Source organism: Myodes glareolus, chromosome 17, assembly GCF_982192425.1.
Source record: "Myodes glareolus chromosome 17, mMyoGla1.1, whole genome shotgun sequence".
Taxonomy (NCBI): Eukaryota; Metazoa; Chordata; class Mammalia; order Rodentia; family Cricetidae; genus Myodes; species Myodes glareolus.
Window position 1 is genome coordinate 58410681 of NC_142042.1, and position 15598 is coordinate 58426278.

Consider the following 15598-nt stretch of genomic DNA (forward strand, 5'->3'; position numbering starts at 1 on the left):
AAGGTGCTGGTCCTGTGGAGTTAGCCATCAGTGGACTGCACGCCCCATCATCCCACCATCTGATTCATTCAGCGATCCTGAGTACTAGACTGCGCTTAGGTCAGAATGACTTTCCACCAACTTTCTCTTGAGCTATACCTAAACCACATATAGTTTAGAATGGTACCATGACTTCATTCTGCGACGTCTCCAGGTAGTTTCTGACAGAGAAAGTAGAAGTTGCTTTGGTTCAGCGATAATGTTTATGCTTCTGGTAGGAAGATGTGCTTCAAGCTGTAAAAGAAGCTTTTGTGCAGAGTCCATTTTTCAACAGGAAAGGGAATCTAGAACATTCCCCGCTCACTTATGCCTCTTAGATCTTGTCTGAGGAGAGCTTCGCAGTCCACAAAGACTCACACAGACCCTCCTTTCTTCTTTATTTTGCTTTATTTTATGGAAAGCAAGGCTTGAAAGTTTCAGCTCCCCCTTAGAGACTGTCTGGTCACTACACAGCCCATAAAAAGCAATATCTGGATGCTTTAAAGGGAAGTGAATCAGAACTGCAAAGGTTCCTTGTATAACACAAACACCCATGCTTCCCAGGGAAAGACAGATGGTCTGTTGAGTAAAACACATCTTCCATTAACTGTGCACATGGAGCTAATGATACCTGTTTGGGAATTTTTTACTTAAAACACTTAGACACCCAATTTTGTATTTTTTTATGGATTAACAGGATTTTAACAGTTTCCCTAATTCCTGCAAAAAGGATCATTTCCTTGAAGCAAACTTGGTTGATTACATTTTGAATTGCAGAGCAGGGTGGAAATGTAATCCCTATACCCCAGGGAGCATTTTTATGAGTTTTCTCTCAAAAGCTTCCTAGTTACTCTCCCCAAGAGTTGATAATAGTGTAGCTCAGAGTGTTCTTGAAATGGGTTGACAGTATGTTAAATATTCTCCCACATAGTTAACATTTATTTCTCATTATATTTAAACAAGGTTCTCACTTGGACATGGGTCTTGTCTGATGTGTGCATTTCTAAGTAGGCTAACACACGACTTCAACTTCCACTGCTTGAAGGAAATAGGTGTCAACAAGCCGGGCTTCTTCCCTGGTTCTGTGATTACCTCCACGCAAAATCCATCCATCTCCAGGTTCCAGTACTGTCTTCTGCTGTTAGTGATACCTATGATCGGGGATGGACAACAAAGTTACATTGTAATCATTTTTTAAATGATCATATTTATTTTGATGGTGGAGTCTCCTTTATAGTAAATATTAGAGTATCTTAAATGTAAATTACTCTGAATATTAAACACTCAAGATTTTTTTAAAAAGTTTATTAAATTATAAAAGTTTCCATTTCCGCCCCTCCTCCCAACACCCTCCCACTCCCCCCACACCCCCCCTTCTCTCTCTCCATCCCTAAGAGCAGTCAGGGCTTCCTGCCCTGTGGGAAGTTCAAGTTCCTCCCCCCTCCCTCCAGGTCCAGGAAGGTGAGTATCCAAACAGACTGGATCCCAAAAATCCAGTATATGCAGAGGAAACAAGTCCCAGTGTCATTGTCAATGGCTTTTCAGAAAGGCTCCGGGCCAGCCACATTCAGAGAATTCGGCCACATTCAGAGAATCTGGTTGGATCACGTGCTTGTTCAGTCCCAGTTCAACTGGCCTTGGTGAACTCTCATTAGATTAGTCCCCTTGTATCAGTGGGTGATCGCACCCCTCGCGGTCCTGATATCCTTTTTCATGTTCTTCCTCCTTCTGCTCCTCATTTGGACCTTGGGGGGCTCAGTCCGGTGCTCCAATGTGGGTCTCCGTCTGTATCGCCATCCATCGTCGGATGAAAGTTCCCTCTGGTCTTGCCTTCTTTGCTCACGTTCTCTTTCCTTCTGCTCCTCGTTTAGACCTAGGAAGTTAAGTCCAGTGTTCCAGTGTGGGTCTCTGTCTCTATCTCCATCCATTGCCAGGTGAAGGTTCTATGGTGATAAGCAAAATATTCATCAGTATAGTTATAGGCCAAGGCCGGTTCAGGCACCCTCTCCTCTGTCCAGAGAACAATCTCGGGATCTCTCCTTGGACCTGGGATTCCATTTATAATCAAGTCTCTTGTAAACCCTAAAATGACTCCCTTAGTTGAGATATATTCTTCCCTGATCCCATATCCATCCTTCCTCCCTTCCCCCCATCCCAGTTCCCCGAGCTTTCCCCATTCCTCCCCTACTCCCTTCTCTCTAACCCTCTCCCCTTCCAACAACACTCCCACCCCCCCATGCACCCGAGGTTACCTGGGACTCTTGTCTATTTCCAATCTCCAGGAGGATAACTACATGATTTTCTTCAGGTTCACCTTCTTATTTAGCTTCTCTAGAATCACGAATAATAGGCTCAAAGACCTTTAATTATGGCTAGAATCCACTTATGAGTGAATACATACCATATTCCTCTTTTTGGGTCTGGCTTACCTCACTCAGTAAAGCGTTTTCTATGTCCACCCATTTGCATGCAAAATTCAAGATGTCATTGTTTTTTACCGCTGAGTAAAACTCTAATGTATATATGTTCCACACCTTCTTTAACCATTCTCCTATTGAGGGGCACCTAGGTTGTTTCCAGGTTCTGGCTATTACAAATAGTGCTGCTATGAACATAGTTGAACAAATGCTTTTGTGGTATGATAGGACATCTCTTGGGTATATTCCTAAGAGTGGAATTGCTGGGTCTTGAGGGAAGTTGACTCCCAGTTTCCTGAGAAACTGCCACACTGATTTCCACAGTGGCTGCACAAGTTTGCATTCCCACCAACAATGGATGAGAGTTCCCCTCTCTCCACATCCTCTCCAGCATAGGCTATCATTGGTGTTTTTGACTTTAGTTAATCTGACCGGTGTAAAATGGTATCTCATAGTTGTTTTGATTTGCATTTCCCTGATCGCTAAGGATGTTGAGCATGACCTTAAGTGTCTTTTGGCCATTCGAAGTTCTTCTGTTGAGAATTCTCTGTTCAGATCAGCACCCCATTTTTTAATTGGGTTAATTAGAGTTTTATTGTCTAGTTTCTTGAGTTCTTTGTATATTTTGGAGATCAGGCCTTTATCTGATGAGGGGTTGGTGAAGATCTTCTCCCAGTCAGAAAGTAGCCTTTTTGTCTTACTGACGGTGTCCTTTGCTTTACAGAAGCTTCTCAGTTTCAGGAGGTCCCATTTATTCATTGATTCTCTTATTGTCTGTGCTACTGGGGTTCTACCTAGGAAGTGGTCTCCTGTGCCTATGTCTTGTAGACTACTTCCCACTTTCTCTTCTATCTGGTTCAAAGTGGTCAGATTAATGTTGAGGTCTTTAATCCATTTGGACTTGATTTTTGTGCATGGTGATAGATATGGATCTACTTTCATTCTTCTACAGGTTGACATCCAGTTATGCCAGCACCATTTGTTAAAGATGCTTTCCTTCTTCCATTGCATACCTTTAGCCCCCTTGTCGAAAATCACGTGTTCATAGGTTTGTGGGTTAATATCTGGGTCTTCTATTCGATTCCTTAGGTCGACTTCTCTGTTCTTATGCCAGTACCAAGCTGTTTTCAATACTGTAGCTGTGTCATAGAGTTTGAAGTCAGGGATGGTTATACCTCCAGACGTTCCTTTATTATATAAGATTGTTTTGGCTATCTTGGGTTTTTTGTTTTTCCATATAAAATTAATTATTATTCTCTCAAGGTCTGTGAAGAAGTTTGATGGGATTTTGATGGGGATTGCATTGAATCTATAGATTGCTCTTGGTAGAATTGCCATTTTCACTATGTTGATCCTCCCAATCCAAGAGCAAGGGAGATCTTTCCATTTTCTGGTATCCTCCTCAATTTCTTTCTTCAAAGACTTAAAGTTCTTGTCAAATAGGTCTTTCACTTCCTTGGTCAGAGTTATCCCAAGATATTTTATGCTATTTGTGGCTATCGTGAAAGGTGAAGTTTCTCTGATTTCCCTCCCTGCTTCTTTATCCTTTGTGTATAGGAGGGCAACTGATTTTTTGGAGTTGATCTTGTATCCTGCCACATTACTAAAGGTGTTTATCAGCTGTAGGAGTTCTTTGGTGGAGTTACTGGGGTCGCTCATGTATACTATCATATTGTCTGCAAATAACGAGAGTTTAACTTCATCCTTTCCAATTCGAATCCCCTTGATCCCCTTATGTTGTCGTATTGCTATTGCTAGAACTTCTAGCACTATATTGAAGAGGTGTGGAGAGAGTGGACAGCCTTGTCTTGTTCCTAATTTCAATGGAATGGCTTTGAGTTTCTCTCCGTTCAGTTTGATGTTAGCTGTCGGCTCGCTGTAAATAGCTTTTATTATATTTAGGTATGACCCTTGTATCCCCAACTCTCCAACACCTTTATCATAAAGGGATGTTGGATTTTGTCAAATGCTTTTTTGGCATCTAATGAGATGATCATATGGTTTTTTTTTCTTTCAGTTTATTTATATGATGGATTACATTGATGGATTTGCGTATGTTGAACCAGCCCTGCATCTCTGGAATGAAGCCTACTTGATCATAATGGATAATTTTTCTAATGTGTTCTTGGAATCGGTTTGCCAGGATTTTGTTGAGAATTTTTGCGTCGATGTTCATGAGTGAGATTGGCCTGCAATTCTCTTTCTTGGTTGTGTCTTTATGTGGTTTTGTTATCAGGGTAACTGTAGCTTCATAAAAAGAGTTTGGCAATGACTCTTCTGTTTCTATATTGTGAAATACCTTAAGGAGTATAGGTATCAGCTCTTCTTGGAAGTTCTGGTAGAATTCTGCATTGAAACCATCTGGTCCTGGGCTTTTTTTGGTCGGGAGGTTTTTGATAACAGCTTCTAATTCTTCGCGACTAACAGGTCTGTTTAGATTGTTCACCTGGTCTTGATTTAACTTTGGTAAATAGTATTTATCTAAAAACCAATCCATTTCTTGTACATTTTCCAACTTTGTGGCATATAAACTTTCGTAGTAAGATCTAATGATTCTCTGAATTTCCTCTGTGTCTGTGGTTATGTCCCCCTTTTCATTTCTGATCTTATTAATTTGAGTGTTCTCTCTCTGCTGTTTGATTAGTTTGGCTAGGGGTTTGTCAATCTTGTTGATTTTCTCCAAGAACCAACTTTTTGTTTCACTGATTTTTTGGATTGTTTTTTGTGTTTCTATTTTGTTGATTTCAGCCCTCAGTTTGATTATTTCCAATCTTCTGCTCCTCCTGGGAGAGTCTGCTTCTTTTTTTTTTCCAGAGCTTTCAAGTGTGTTGTTTAGTCTCCAATATGTGCTTTCTCCATTTTCTTTAATTGGGCATTTAGTGCTATGAACTTTCCTCTTAGCACTGCTTTCACTGTGTCCCATAGGTTTGAGTATGTTATGTCTTTATTTTCATTAAATTCAAGGAAGACTTTAATTTTTTTCTTTATTACTTCCTTGACCCAGGGATGATTTAGTAGTTGACTGTTCAACTTCCACGCGTTTGTAGGCTTTCTGGTGTTCGAATTGTTATTGAATTCTAACTTTATTCCGTGGTGATCCAACAAGACACAGGTGGTTACTAATATTTTTTTGTATCTGTGGAAGTTTGCTTTGTTACCGAGTATGTGGTCAATTTTCGAGAAGGTTCCATGAGCTGTAGAGAAGAAGGTATATTCTTTCCTTTTTGGGTTGAATGTTCTATAGATATCTGTTATGTCCATTTGATTCATTACCTCTAGTAATTCTCTTTTTCTCTGTTGAGTTTCTGTTTGATTGACCTGTCCATTGGTGAGAGAGGTGTGTTGAAGTCTCCTACTATTAGTGTGTGTGGTTTGATGACTGCCTTGAGTTCTAAAAGCTTTTCTTTTACATAAGTGGGTGCTTTTATATTAGGGGCATAGATATTCAGGATTGAGACTTCCTCCTGATGAATTGTTCCTGTTATAAGTATAAAATGTCCATCTCCATCTCTTCTGATTGATTTTAGTTTGAAGTCCATTTTGTTAGATATTAGAATGGCCACATCCGCTTGTTTCTTTGGTCCGTTTGCTTGGAAAACCTTTTCCCAACCCTTTACTCTGAGTAGATGTCTATCTTTGTGGTTGAGGTGTGTTTCTTGTAAACAGCAGAATGTTGAATCCTGTTTTCGTATCCAATCTCTTAGTCTGTGCCTTTTTATAGGTGAATTGAGACCATTAATATTAAGTGATATTAATGACCAGTGGTTGTTGATTCCGGTTATTATTTTTGTGTGTGTGTGTTGTAGAGTTTGTGTGTTTCTCTTCTTTGAGTTGTGATTGTGAAGGGTCGCTAGATGTCTGGGTTATTGTAGGCAGTGATGGCAATGTTGGATTCCTTGAGTTGTGATTTTCCTTCTATTACTTTCTCTACAGCTGGATTTGTGGCTATGAATTGTTTAAATTTATTTTTATCCTGGAGTATTTTGTTTTCTCCGTTGATAGTGAATGATAGTTTGGCTGGGTATAGTAGTCTGGGTTTGCATCCATGGTCTCTTAGTTTCTGCATTACCTCTATCCAGGATCTTCGGGCTTTCATGGTTTCCATAGAGAAGTCTGGTGTAAGCCTGATAGGTTTACCTTTATAAGTCACTCGACCTTTTTCCTTTGCAGCTCTTAATATCCTTTCTTTAATCTGTATGTTTTGTGTTTTGATTATTATATGGCGAGGGGATGTTTTTTTTTGATCCAGTCTATTCGGTGTTCTGTATGCTTCTTGAACCTTCATAGGAATATCGTTCTTTAGATTGGGAAAGTTTTCTTCTATAATTTTGTTGAATATATTTTCTGGGCCTTTGATCTGCAGTTCTTCTCCTTCTTCAATCCCTATTATTCTTAGATTTGGTTTTTTTTATTGTGTCCCAGATTTCCTGAATGTTTTATGAAGAGAATTTGTTGGATTTACCATTTTCTTTGACCAGAGCATTTATTTTCTCTATGGTATCTTCAGAATCTGAGATTCGTTCTTCTATCTCTTGTATTCTATTGGTTATGCTTGATTCTGTAGTCTCCGTTCATTTACCTAGGTTTTCCTTATCCAGCCGGTTCTCGGTTTGTGTTTTCTTCATTGCCTCCATTTCAGTTTTCAATTCTTGAACTGTTTCCTTTACCTGTTTGATTGTTTTTTCTTGGTTTCTCAGGGTATCATTCACGGATTTACTTATTTCTTCAAACTTTTTATTATATTTCTCATCCATTTCTATACTCATTTCTTCAAACTTTTTGTTATATTTCTCATCCAATTCTTTAAGGGAGTTATTCATATCCTGTTTAAGGGACTCTATTGCTTTCATAATGGCAATTTTTTCCACTTCTTCTGGGTTAAGGTGTTCAAGTCCTTCTATTGTAGGGTCGTTGGGATCTGGTGTTTTCATGTTGTTTTTCAGATTGTTGGAGGAGGTCTTGCCTTGGCGTCTGCCCATCTCTTCCTTCAAATGCTCTCTATTGGAACTTCTGGTACCAGGTCAGGTTCCCTTGTTGGGCAGGGACTTCACTGACAGAATGCCCACCTTTTCTCAGGCAGGCTATTGAAGCACAGACACTCTCTCTTTCCAGGATGCACCTACAGTGCAGGCCCAGCGTGCAAGGCAGCTGAGCTGGGGAAATTTTATGGCCCCAGGGGGAAGGGAGAAATATAGAAATTTGCACCTGGATGGAAGCTGGGATGGGAGGCGGGAGAGCTTAGCAGGGTGGAGCCAGCACTGCAGGGTGACTTGGGAGTCTATGGGGTGGGGGAAAGCCCGAGCTCCTCCTCGCCGGCCCCCTGCCACGGTCCGAAGCAAACTCACCCCTCCGATGGCCCTCTGCTAGAAGTCAGGGCCCCTTGCTGGTCAGGAATGTCGCTGAGTTGACACCGGGTCCACCTGTCCTCAGGGAGGCTTTTAAGACCCAGGAACTGCCTCCTGCTGGGATGTGCCTGGATGGAAGCTGGAATGGCAGGCGGGAGAGCTTAGCAGGGTGGAGCCAGCACTGCAGCTCAAGATTTTTTTAAAAAAACTAATTGCTAATAATTTTTATAAAAACATGTGTCAACAAGGCATTGCAGATGAGTCCAAACTTTAACCCAGAAGTCTTAGGCTTATGTCTTATCAACCATTTATTTATTAGCTGCATAATCATGAGAGATTTTTTTCTCCATTTCTTGAAGTTTTATTTTTTTCATTTGGAAAATGGAGACAAAGGTAATGTGATCACACATAGTTCTTGGTTGCAAACAGCAGTATCCATAATGGTTAGGTTAAGCAGAAATAGAATATGGTACAAATATTAAGCAAATCACAGAAATCTTTGGAGAGAAGATTTAGAAACAACAAGGCCAGCAATAATAGCACCCTGCACTGTAGTCTGCTCCAGGGAAAATACCTTTGCTCCCAATGCTTGGTCACACCCCTGTTTCTGGTTGACAATGTAGCACTAGCGCGAAATGATAATACTTGCTGCAAATCACAGAAGCTTGGCCAGGCAGCCCTCTTGCCCACGTTCAGTTGTGGCTGGGTGCTTTGCACACCTGCCCCTGGAAAGCATCTCCTTCAAAACAGAGGACTCACATGACTCCACCTGATTGGAAAAACTTACTTTGCTGATGTAGCAGCAAAGGAGCCTGGGTAGTGAGCTTGGGAGTTATACAATAGGAGATGCTCTAAGCTCAGAAAGGATTTCCAGAAGCTATTATCCTTAAAGTCACAGTCCTCACCCAAATGAGAATCATCCAATACTTAGGTGAAAAGTCCTTATTTAATTTTTCAAAGAAAGACAGGACAGATGAGGTTTATCAATGAAAACTTCCAGAAAAATCTAGGTAAATGTGATTTATACTTTTTGCTATATATTATATACATATAATTGTAAAAATTGTGTATCATAAAAATTATGATGAACAGAGAACTTATAGGGAAAATAGATATTACCAAAAACTCTCCTGGTTGACAACTACTCAGCATTTCAGCTCATCAGCCAGGTTGTTGGGGTGCGCATGGAGGTGGAGAAAGTTGAGGGGGACTACTGGTGGGGACATGTCGGAGTACGGTGAAAGACTGGTGCAGGGGAATCTTCCAGGAGGACCCCAGCTTAGACTCCTAACAATACCAGGTTAGTTGCCTGAACTGGCCTTCTCCTGTGACCAGATTCGTGCCTAGTCCAGTTGTTATCAGAGAGACACCATCCAGCAGCTGAGGGAGGCAGATACAGAGACCCACAGTCGAACATTAGTCAGAGTTCGGGGATCTTGTGGAGGAGGAGAAAGGAGTGTAGAAGGTAGAGGGGGGAAGGACACCGTGGGGCGGCTCACACAGTCAACTAACCTGGGCTCACAGGGGTTACCGTGGAGCCTGCATAGGACTGACCTATATATACTCAGACTGACTCTGAGTATATGTTGTAGTTGTGTAGCTTGGTCCTTTAGTGGAACTTCTAGCAACAGGAGTAGGGGCATCTCTGACTCTTATTGGCTTCTGGGACCCTACTCCTCATACTGGGCGGCCTTGCCCGGCCTTAATACATGGGGAGGTGCTTAGTCTTCCTGCCACTAGATATGCCATGTTTTATTGATACTCCTGGGAGACCTGCCCTTTCCTGAATGGAAATGGAAAAGAATGTGAGAGTGGGGGTGGGGGTGGAAGAGGGACTGGAAAGAGAGGATGGGGAAATCTGCAGCCAGGATGCAAAATAACAACCTGAATTTAAAAAAAATTCAGCTCATAATTATTTAACCATCCAATAAAGTTATAATATATGTTATATCATAACATATATATGTTATATATATTTTATATTATATATTATAATAATATGCCTGACTACATATATTTGCATATGCATACACATATAACAATATATAATATAATATAATATAATATAATATAATATAATATAATATAATATGTGCATATATGTATATGAACATACATATATTATATATATGTATATAGACATGTATATTATGTATATTATAATAATATGCCTGACTACATATATTTGCATATGCATACATATAAAACAATCACATATGTTTTTAGTTACTTTGAAAGTTTAAGGACTAGCAAGATGACTCCATGAATAAAAGAGCTTGCATAGCAAGCGTGGTACCTTCAATTTGACTCTGGATCCCAAATAAAGTTGGAAGGAGAGAACCAATTTCACCAAAAGTTGCCCTCTGACCTCCACATGCATTCTGTGGTACATATGTCACATCACCCCTGCTCCCAACAGGAACACACATGCATGCATGCACACACACACAATAATAATAATAATAATAATAATAATAATAATAAGAAGAAGAAGAAGAAGAAGAAGAAGAAGAAGAAGAAGAAGCAAAATTTAAAATATATAAAGAATAAAGAATAAAAAGAAATGTTTAAGCCCAGTACTTCAGATCTCTGAGGGAGCTTGTCCTCCTGGGCCAAAGGCTTCATCCTCTGCTTTCTAGCACCATAGCAATGAGTATCTTAGGACACACATAAGGCTTAGTCCCCAGGTCAGAAGCCACATTTCCTGTGCATTGATATCCTAACCACTAGTGTCTCAGGATCCTTGCTCCAAAGGTCAAAAGCCATGTCACCTACCCTCCAGTACCCTCCTCTCCCTTGTCTCAGCATGGTGTGGCACCTACTCCCCAGTTTAGAAGCTATAACTGTGCTTCCCCCTGGCATGCCAGCACTGCCATCTCAGGACTCACATAGAGTGCCTTCTTGCTGTCCACCCCAAGTCAGAGATCACAACTCTACTGCCCTTCAGTGCCCTAACTTCTCCAATCTTAAGGTTATTATGGTGTGCCTGCATTCTCTTTAGGTGAGAAATCACTCCTCTGTAAGGTTACTCTCATCATCTCAGGAAGCGCTTCCGGTGCCCACACTTCTCACACCGGAAGCCACACATCCAACAACCTTAGCAAGCCACTTTCTTAGCCACCGCAGGAAGAACATCCGCCGGTGAAGTCAGAGTCCATGCCTTCTATAGACAAATCGGGGCCACCCCAGCTGTCTCACCCAGAAGTCAATTCCAAATGGCATCAAGACCGAAGTTCCAGCGTTGTTTAGCTGATCTCAGACCAGTGGAGCAAGCAGAGACTGAAATGCCCACTCAACAAGGTGAGTGAGAAACTCATAATGATAACCACACTCAATGAATGATACACAGCTTCCCACACAAAAACACAGGCAACTTGAAACAGCAAAACAATAGGTCTCTCTCAAAGAAAGGTTTGTGGAAGACCAACTCTTCTGTCTTCGTTCCCCTAGATCCACGCCCCCAGCATCAACCCCAGCTAGGCAACAGAGCACCTACAGCGGTCCTCCCTGTCCCCCCTTCCCATTTCCTGGGCATCCTGCTCCCCCTTCTCCTCATTCATTCATTCATTGCTTTATCCCAGTCCCCAACTCCAGCAAGCAGCCCCTGATAACTCACAAACCACTCCTGCCAGGGAAGCAGGTAGGTTGTCTGTAGAGACACTTCCCTTCCCTCCCTTCCCTCAGATTGAGCCCCAGTCTTATACCCTGCACTCTAGACCTTTTGGGGTGACCTCTTTTCCCTGTCTCCTCCTATTCCAAGGAGACAATATAAGCAGATCCTGGTAAACGCTGCTCTACTCTCTCCTGTGAAGCCCATCAGATCCCCAGCATATTCCCATTTCTGAGTGTCAGTTCCCAATACCTAGAAACACATTTTACTTGGAACCCACAGTGGCCACAACTATCAGGTCCAAAGAAAGATTTTTGCCAGACAACTCATAGCCATTTCCAGAGAGGAAACAAAAACTAAGAAACATGGATTTTGACCTTGGCAGCAAGGATCCTGAGACACTAGTGTGTAGGGTACCAATGCACAGGAAACGTGGCTTCTGACCTGGGGAGTAACCCTATGTGTGTCCCAAGATACTTGCTGCTGTGGTGTTAGGGAACAGAGGATAAAACCTTTGACCTGGGAGGACAAGCTTCCTCAGAGTTCTGAGGTACTGGGCTTAAACACTTCTTTTTATCTTTTTTTAATCATCACAATCCCAGATACATAGATGCTAACATAAAGACACAGCCAATAATAGCCAGGACAAGATGTTTCCACTACAGCCCAGCTATTCCACCACAGCAGGCCCTGAATATTACAAAATAGCAGAAACACAAGAAAAAGAGCTGAAACCACCTGTATGAAGATGATAGAATTTCTTAAAAAGGAACTTATTAAATTCTTTAAAGAGATCCAGGAAGACACAAACAAATGTGCAAGGAAATGAAGAAATCCTTTAAACAAATTTGGGGTGTAAGGGGAGCATTGGAAGGAAATGAATAAAACTAAAACTGTTCAAGGCCTGAAAATTGGAAAAATAATAAATAAAGAAAATTCAAATTGAGGAAAATTCTGGAATGCACAGCATACCCAAACTTATGGGACACAATGAAAATGGTGGTATGGAAAGAGTTCATAGCACTAATGGTCTACATTTAAAAAATTGAACAGATCTCATACTAGCAACATAACAGCACACCTGAAGGCTCTAGAACAAAGAGAAGTAAGTATACTAAATGACAGTAGACAGCACAAAATAATCAAACTAAGGCTTGTCTTAGTTATGGTTTCTATTGCTGTCAAGAGACACCATGACCAAGGCAACTCTTACAAAGGAAAATATTCCTTGGGTGACTTGCTTACAGTTCAGAGGTTAAGTCCATTATCGTCATGGTGGGAAACAAGGCAGCATGAAGCAGGTATGGTGATGTAGAAGGAGCTGAGAGTGCAGGAAAAGCCACATGTTGACCCCACAGGCAACAGGAAGTGGTCTGAGACACTGGGTGTGGCTTGAACATATATGGCGGTATGGAAAACCTCAAACCTCCCTTCCCAGAGACACTTTCTCCAAAAAGGCCTTGCCTACTCCAACAAAGACACATTTCCTAACAGTTCTGTTCCCTTTGGGGGTTATTTTTTTCAAACTACCACAGGACTAAAATCAATAAAATAGAATCAAAGAAAACAATACAAAGAATCAATGAAACAAAGAGATGGCTCTTTGAGAAAAATAAGCAAGATAGACAAAACTTTATCCAAATGAACGGAAACACACAGAGAGAATATCCAAATCAACAAAATCAGAGATGAAAATACAGATATAACAACAAACACCAAGGAAATTCAGAAAATCATAAGGATATATTTTTTAAAAGCTGTGGTTCACCAAACTGGAAAAATCTAAAAGAAACTGATAATTTTCTTGATAGGTACCACTTAACAAAGTTAAATCAAGACCAGATAAGCAATTTAAACACACCTATAACCCCCAAATGAAATAGAAGCAGACATTAAAAGTCTCCTAACCAAAAAAGGCCCAGGGCCAGATGACTTTAGCATAAAATTCTACCACATTTTCAAAGAACTAATTTCAATACTTTTCAAATGATTCTACAAAACAGAAACAGAGGAAACATTGCCAAATTTATTTTATGAGGCTACAGTTACCCTGATACCCAAACCAAACAAAGATTCAACAAAGAAGAGAATTACAGACCAACTTCCCTCATGAACATTGTTCCAAAAATAATAAAATCCTCACAAACCAAATCCAAGAACACATCAAAAAGATCATCCACCATGATCAAGTAGGCTTCATCTCAAGATGTATGGATGATTCAACATATGAAAATCTGTCAATGAAATTCACCATGTAAACAAACTTTTAAAAAGTAAACCTCATGATCATCTCATTAGATGTAGAAAAGACATTTGAAAAAAATTCAACACTCTTTTATGATAAGTCTTGGAGAGATCAAGGATATTATGAACATATTTAAACACAATAAAGGCAATATGCAACAAACCATAGCCAACATCAAATTAAATGAAGGGCAACTCAAAGCAACTCTACTAAAATCAGAAATAAGACAAGGCTGTCCACTCTCTCTATATCTATTTATTATAGTACTTGAAGTTCTCAATAGAGCCATAAGACAATTAAAAGAGATCAAGGGGATACAAATTGGAAAGAAATAAGTCAAAGTATTGCTATTTGCAGATGATATGATAGTTTACATATGCAACCCCAAATATTCTACCAGGGAACTCCTACAGCTGATAAACACCTTCAGCAAAGTGATTGGATGAAAGATTAACTGAAAAAATTAGTAGGCTTCCTACATACAAATGACAAATGGATTGAGAATAAATCAGCGAACAATACCTTCACAATAGCCACAAATAATATAAAGTATCTTGAGGTAATTCTAACCATACAAGTAAAAGCCGTGTATGACAAAACATTAAAATCTTTGAAGAAAGAAATTGGAAATGGTATCAGAAGACAGAAATATCGCCCATGCTCATGGATCAACAGGATTAACATAGTAAAAATGGCCATCTTACCAAAAGCAATCTCCATAAAAATTCCAGAACAATTTTTTATAGACTGTGTGAGAATAATACTCAACTTCATATGTAAAAATAAAAACTCAGGATAATTATAACAATCCTATACAATAAAAGAACTTCTGGAGAAACCGGACCGTGAAGCTTTGCGCTTCCTCTTTCCTGCCAGCGCCGAGCGATGGGCATCTCTCGGGACAACTGGCACAAGCGCCGCAAGACCGGGGGTAAGAGAAAGCCCTACCATAAGAAGCGGAAGTATGAGCTGGGACGGCCTGCGGCGAACACTAAGATTGGCCCTCGTCGCATCCACACGGTCCGTGTGCGAGGAGGCAATAAGAAGTACCGTGCCCTAAGATTGGATGTGGGGAACTTTTCCTGAGGTTCTGAGTGTTGTACTCGCAAAACAAGGATCATTGATGTTGTCTACAATGCATCCAATAACGAGCTGGTCCGCACCAAGACTCTGGTCAAGAACTGCATTGTGCTAATTGACAGCACACCGTACCGACAGTGGTACGAGTCCCACTATGCACTGCCCCTGGGCCGCAAGAAGGGGGCCAAGCTGACTCCAGAGGAAGAAGAAATATTAAACAAGAAACGATCAAAGAAAATTCAAAAGAACTTCTGGAGGTATCACCACCCCAGTTTCAAGCTGTACTATAGAGCTGTAGGAACACAAACCTCATGGTACTGTCATAAAACCAGGTGGACCAATGGAATTGAATTGAAGACCTAGACATGTATCCACATACCCATGGACACATAATAAAGAAGCCAGAAATATACACTAGAAAAAGGAAAGTATCTTCAACAAGTGGTACTGATCTAACTGGATGACATCATGTAGAAGAATGCAAAGAGATCCAAATCTATCACCCTGTACGAAACTCAAGTCCAAGTGGATCAAAGTCCTCAACATAATACCAGGTACACTACACCTGATAGAAGGGAAAGTGTGTTGTAAGGGGCTGCGGGCAGGCCTGCTTTTCATCCTGCCCAGCTCCCGCATGGCTAGCTTAGCCCCAGAAATAACAACACACAAATTGTATTCATTTAAGCACTGCCTGGCCCATTATCTCTAGAGAGTTAGTTACTGACTAACTCTCATATCTTGATATTAACCCATTTCTAATAATCTGTATAGCATCACGAGCTGGTGGCTTACCGGAAAAGATTTAGCATGTCTGACCTGGTGGCTGGCTCCATGGCTTCTGGCTCATAGCCCTCTTCCCAGCATTTTGTTCTGTTTACTCCGC

At 40.7% G+C, this 15598-nt stretch overlaps 1 pseudogene; it reads left to right on the forward strand.

Annotated features, from left to right (window-relative positions):
* Positions 1 to 14474: 14474 nt before the first annotated feature.
* Positions 14475 to 15078, forward strand: LOC148119419 (small ribosomal subunit protein eS8 pseudogene; annotated as a pseudogene).
* Positions 15079 to 15598: the final 520 nt, after the last annotated feature.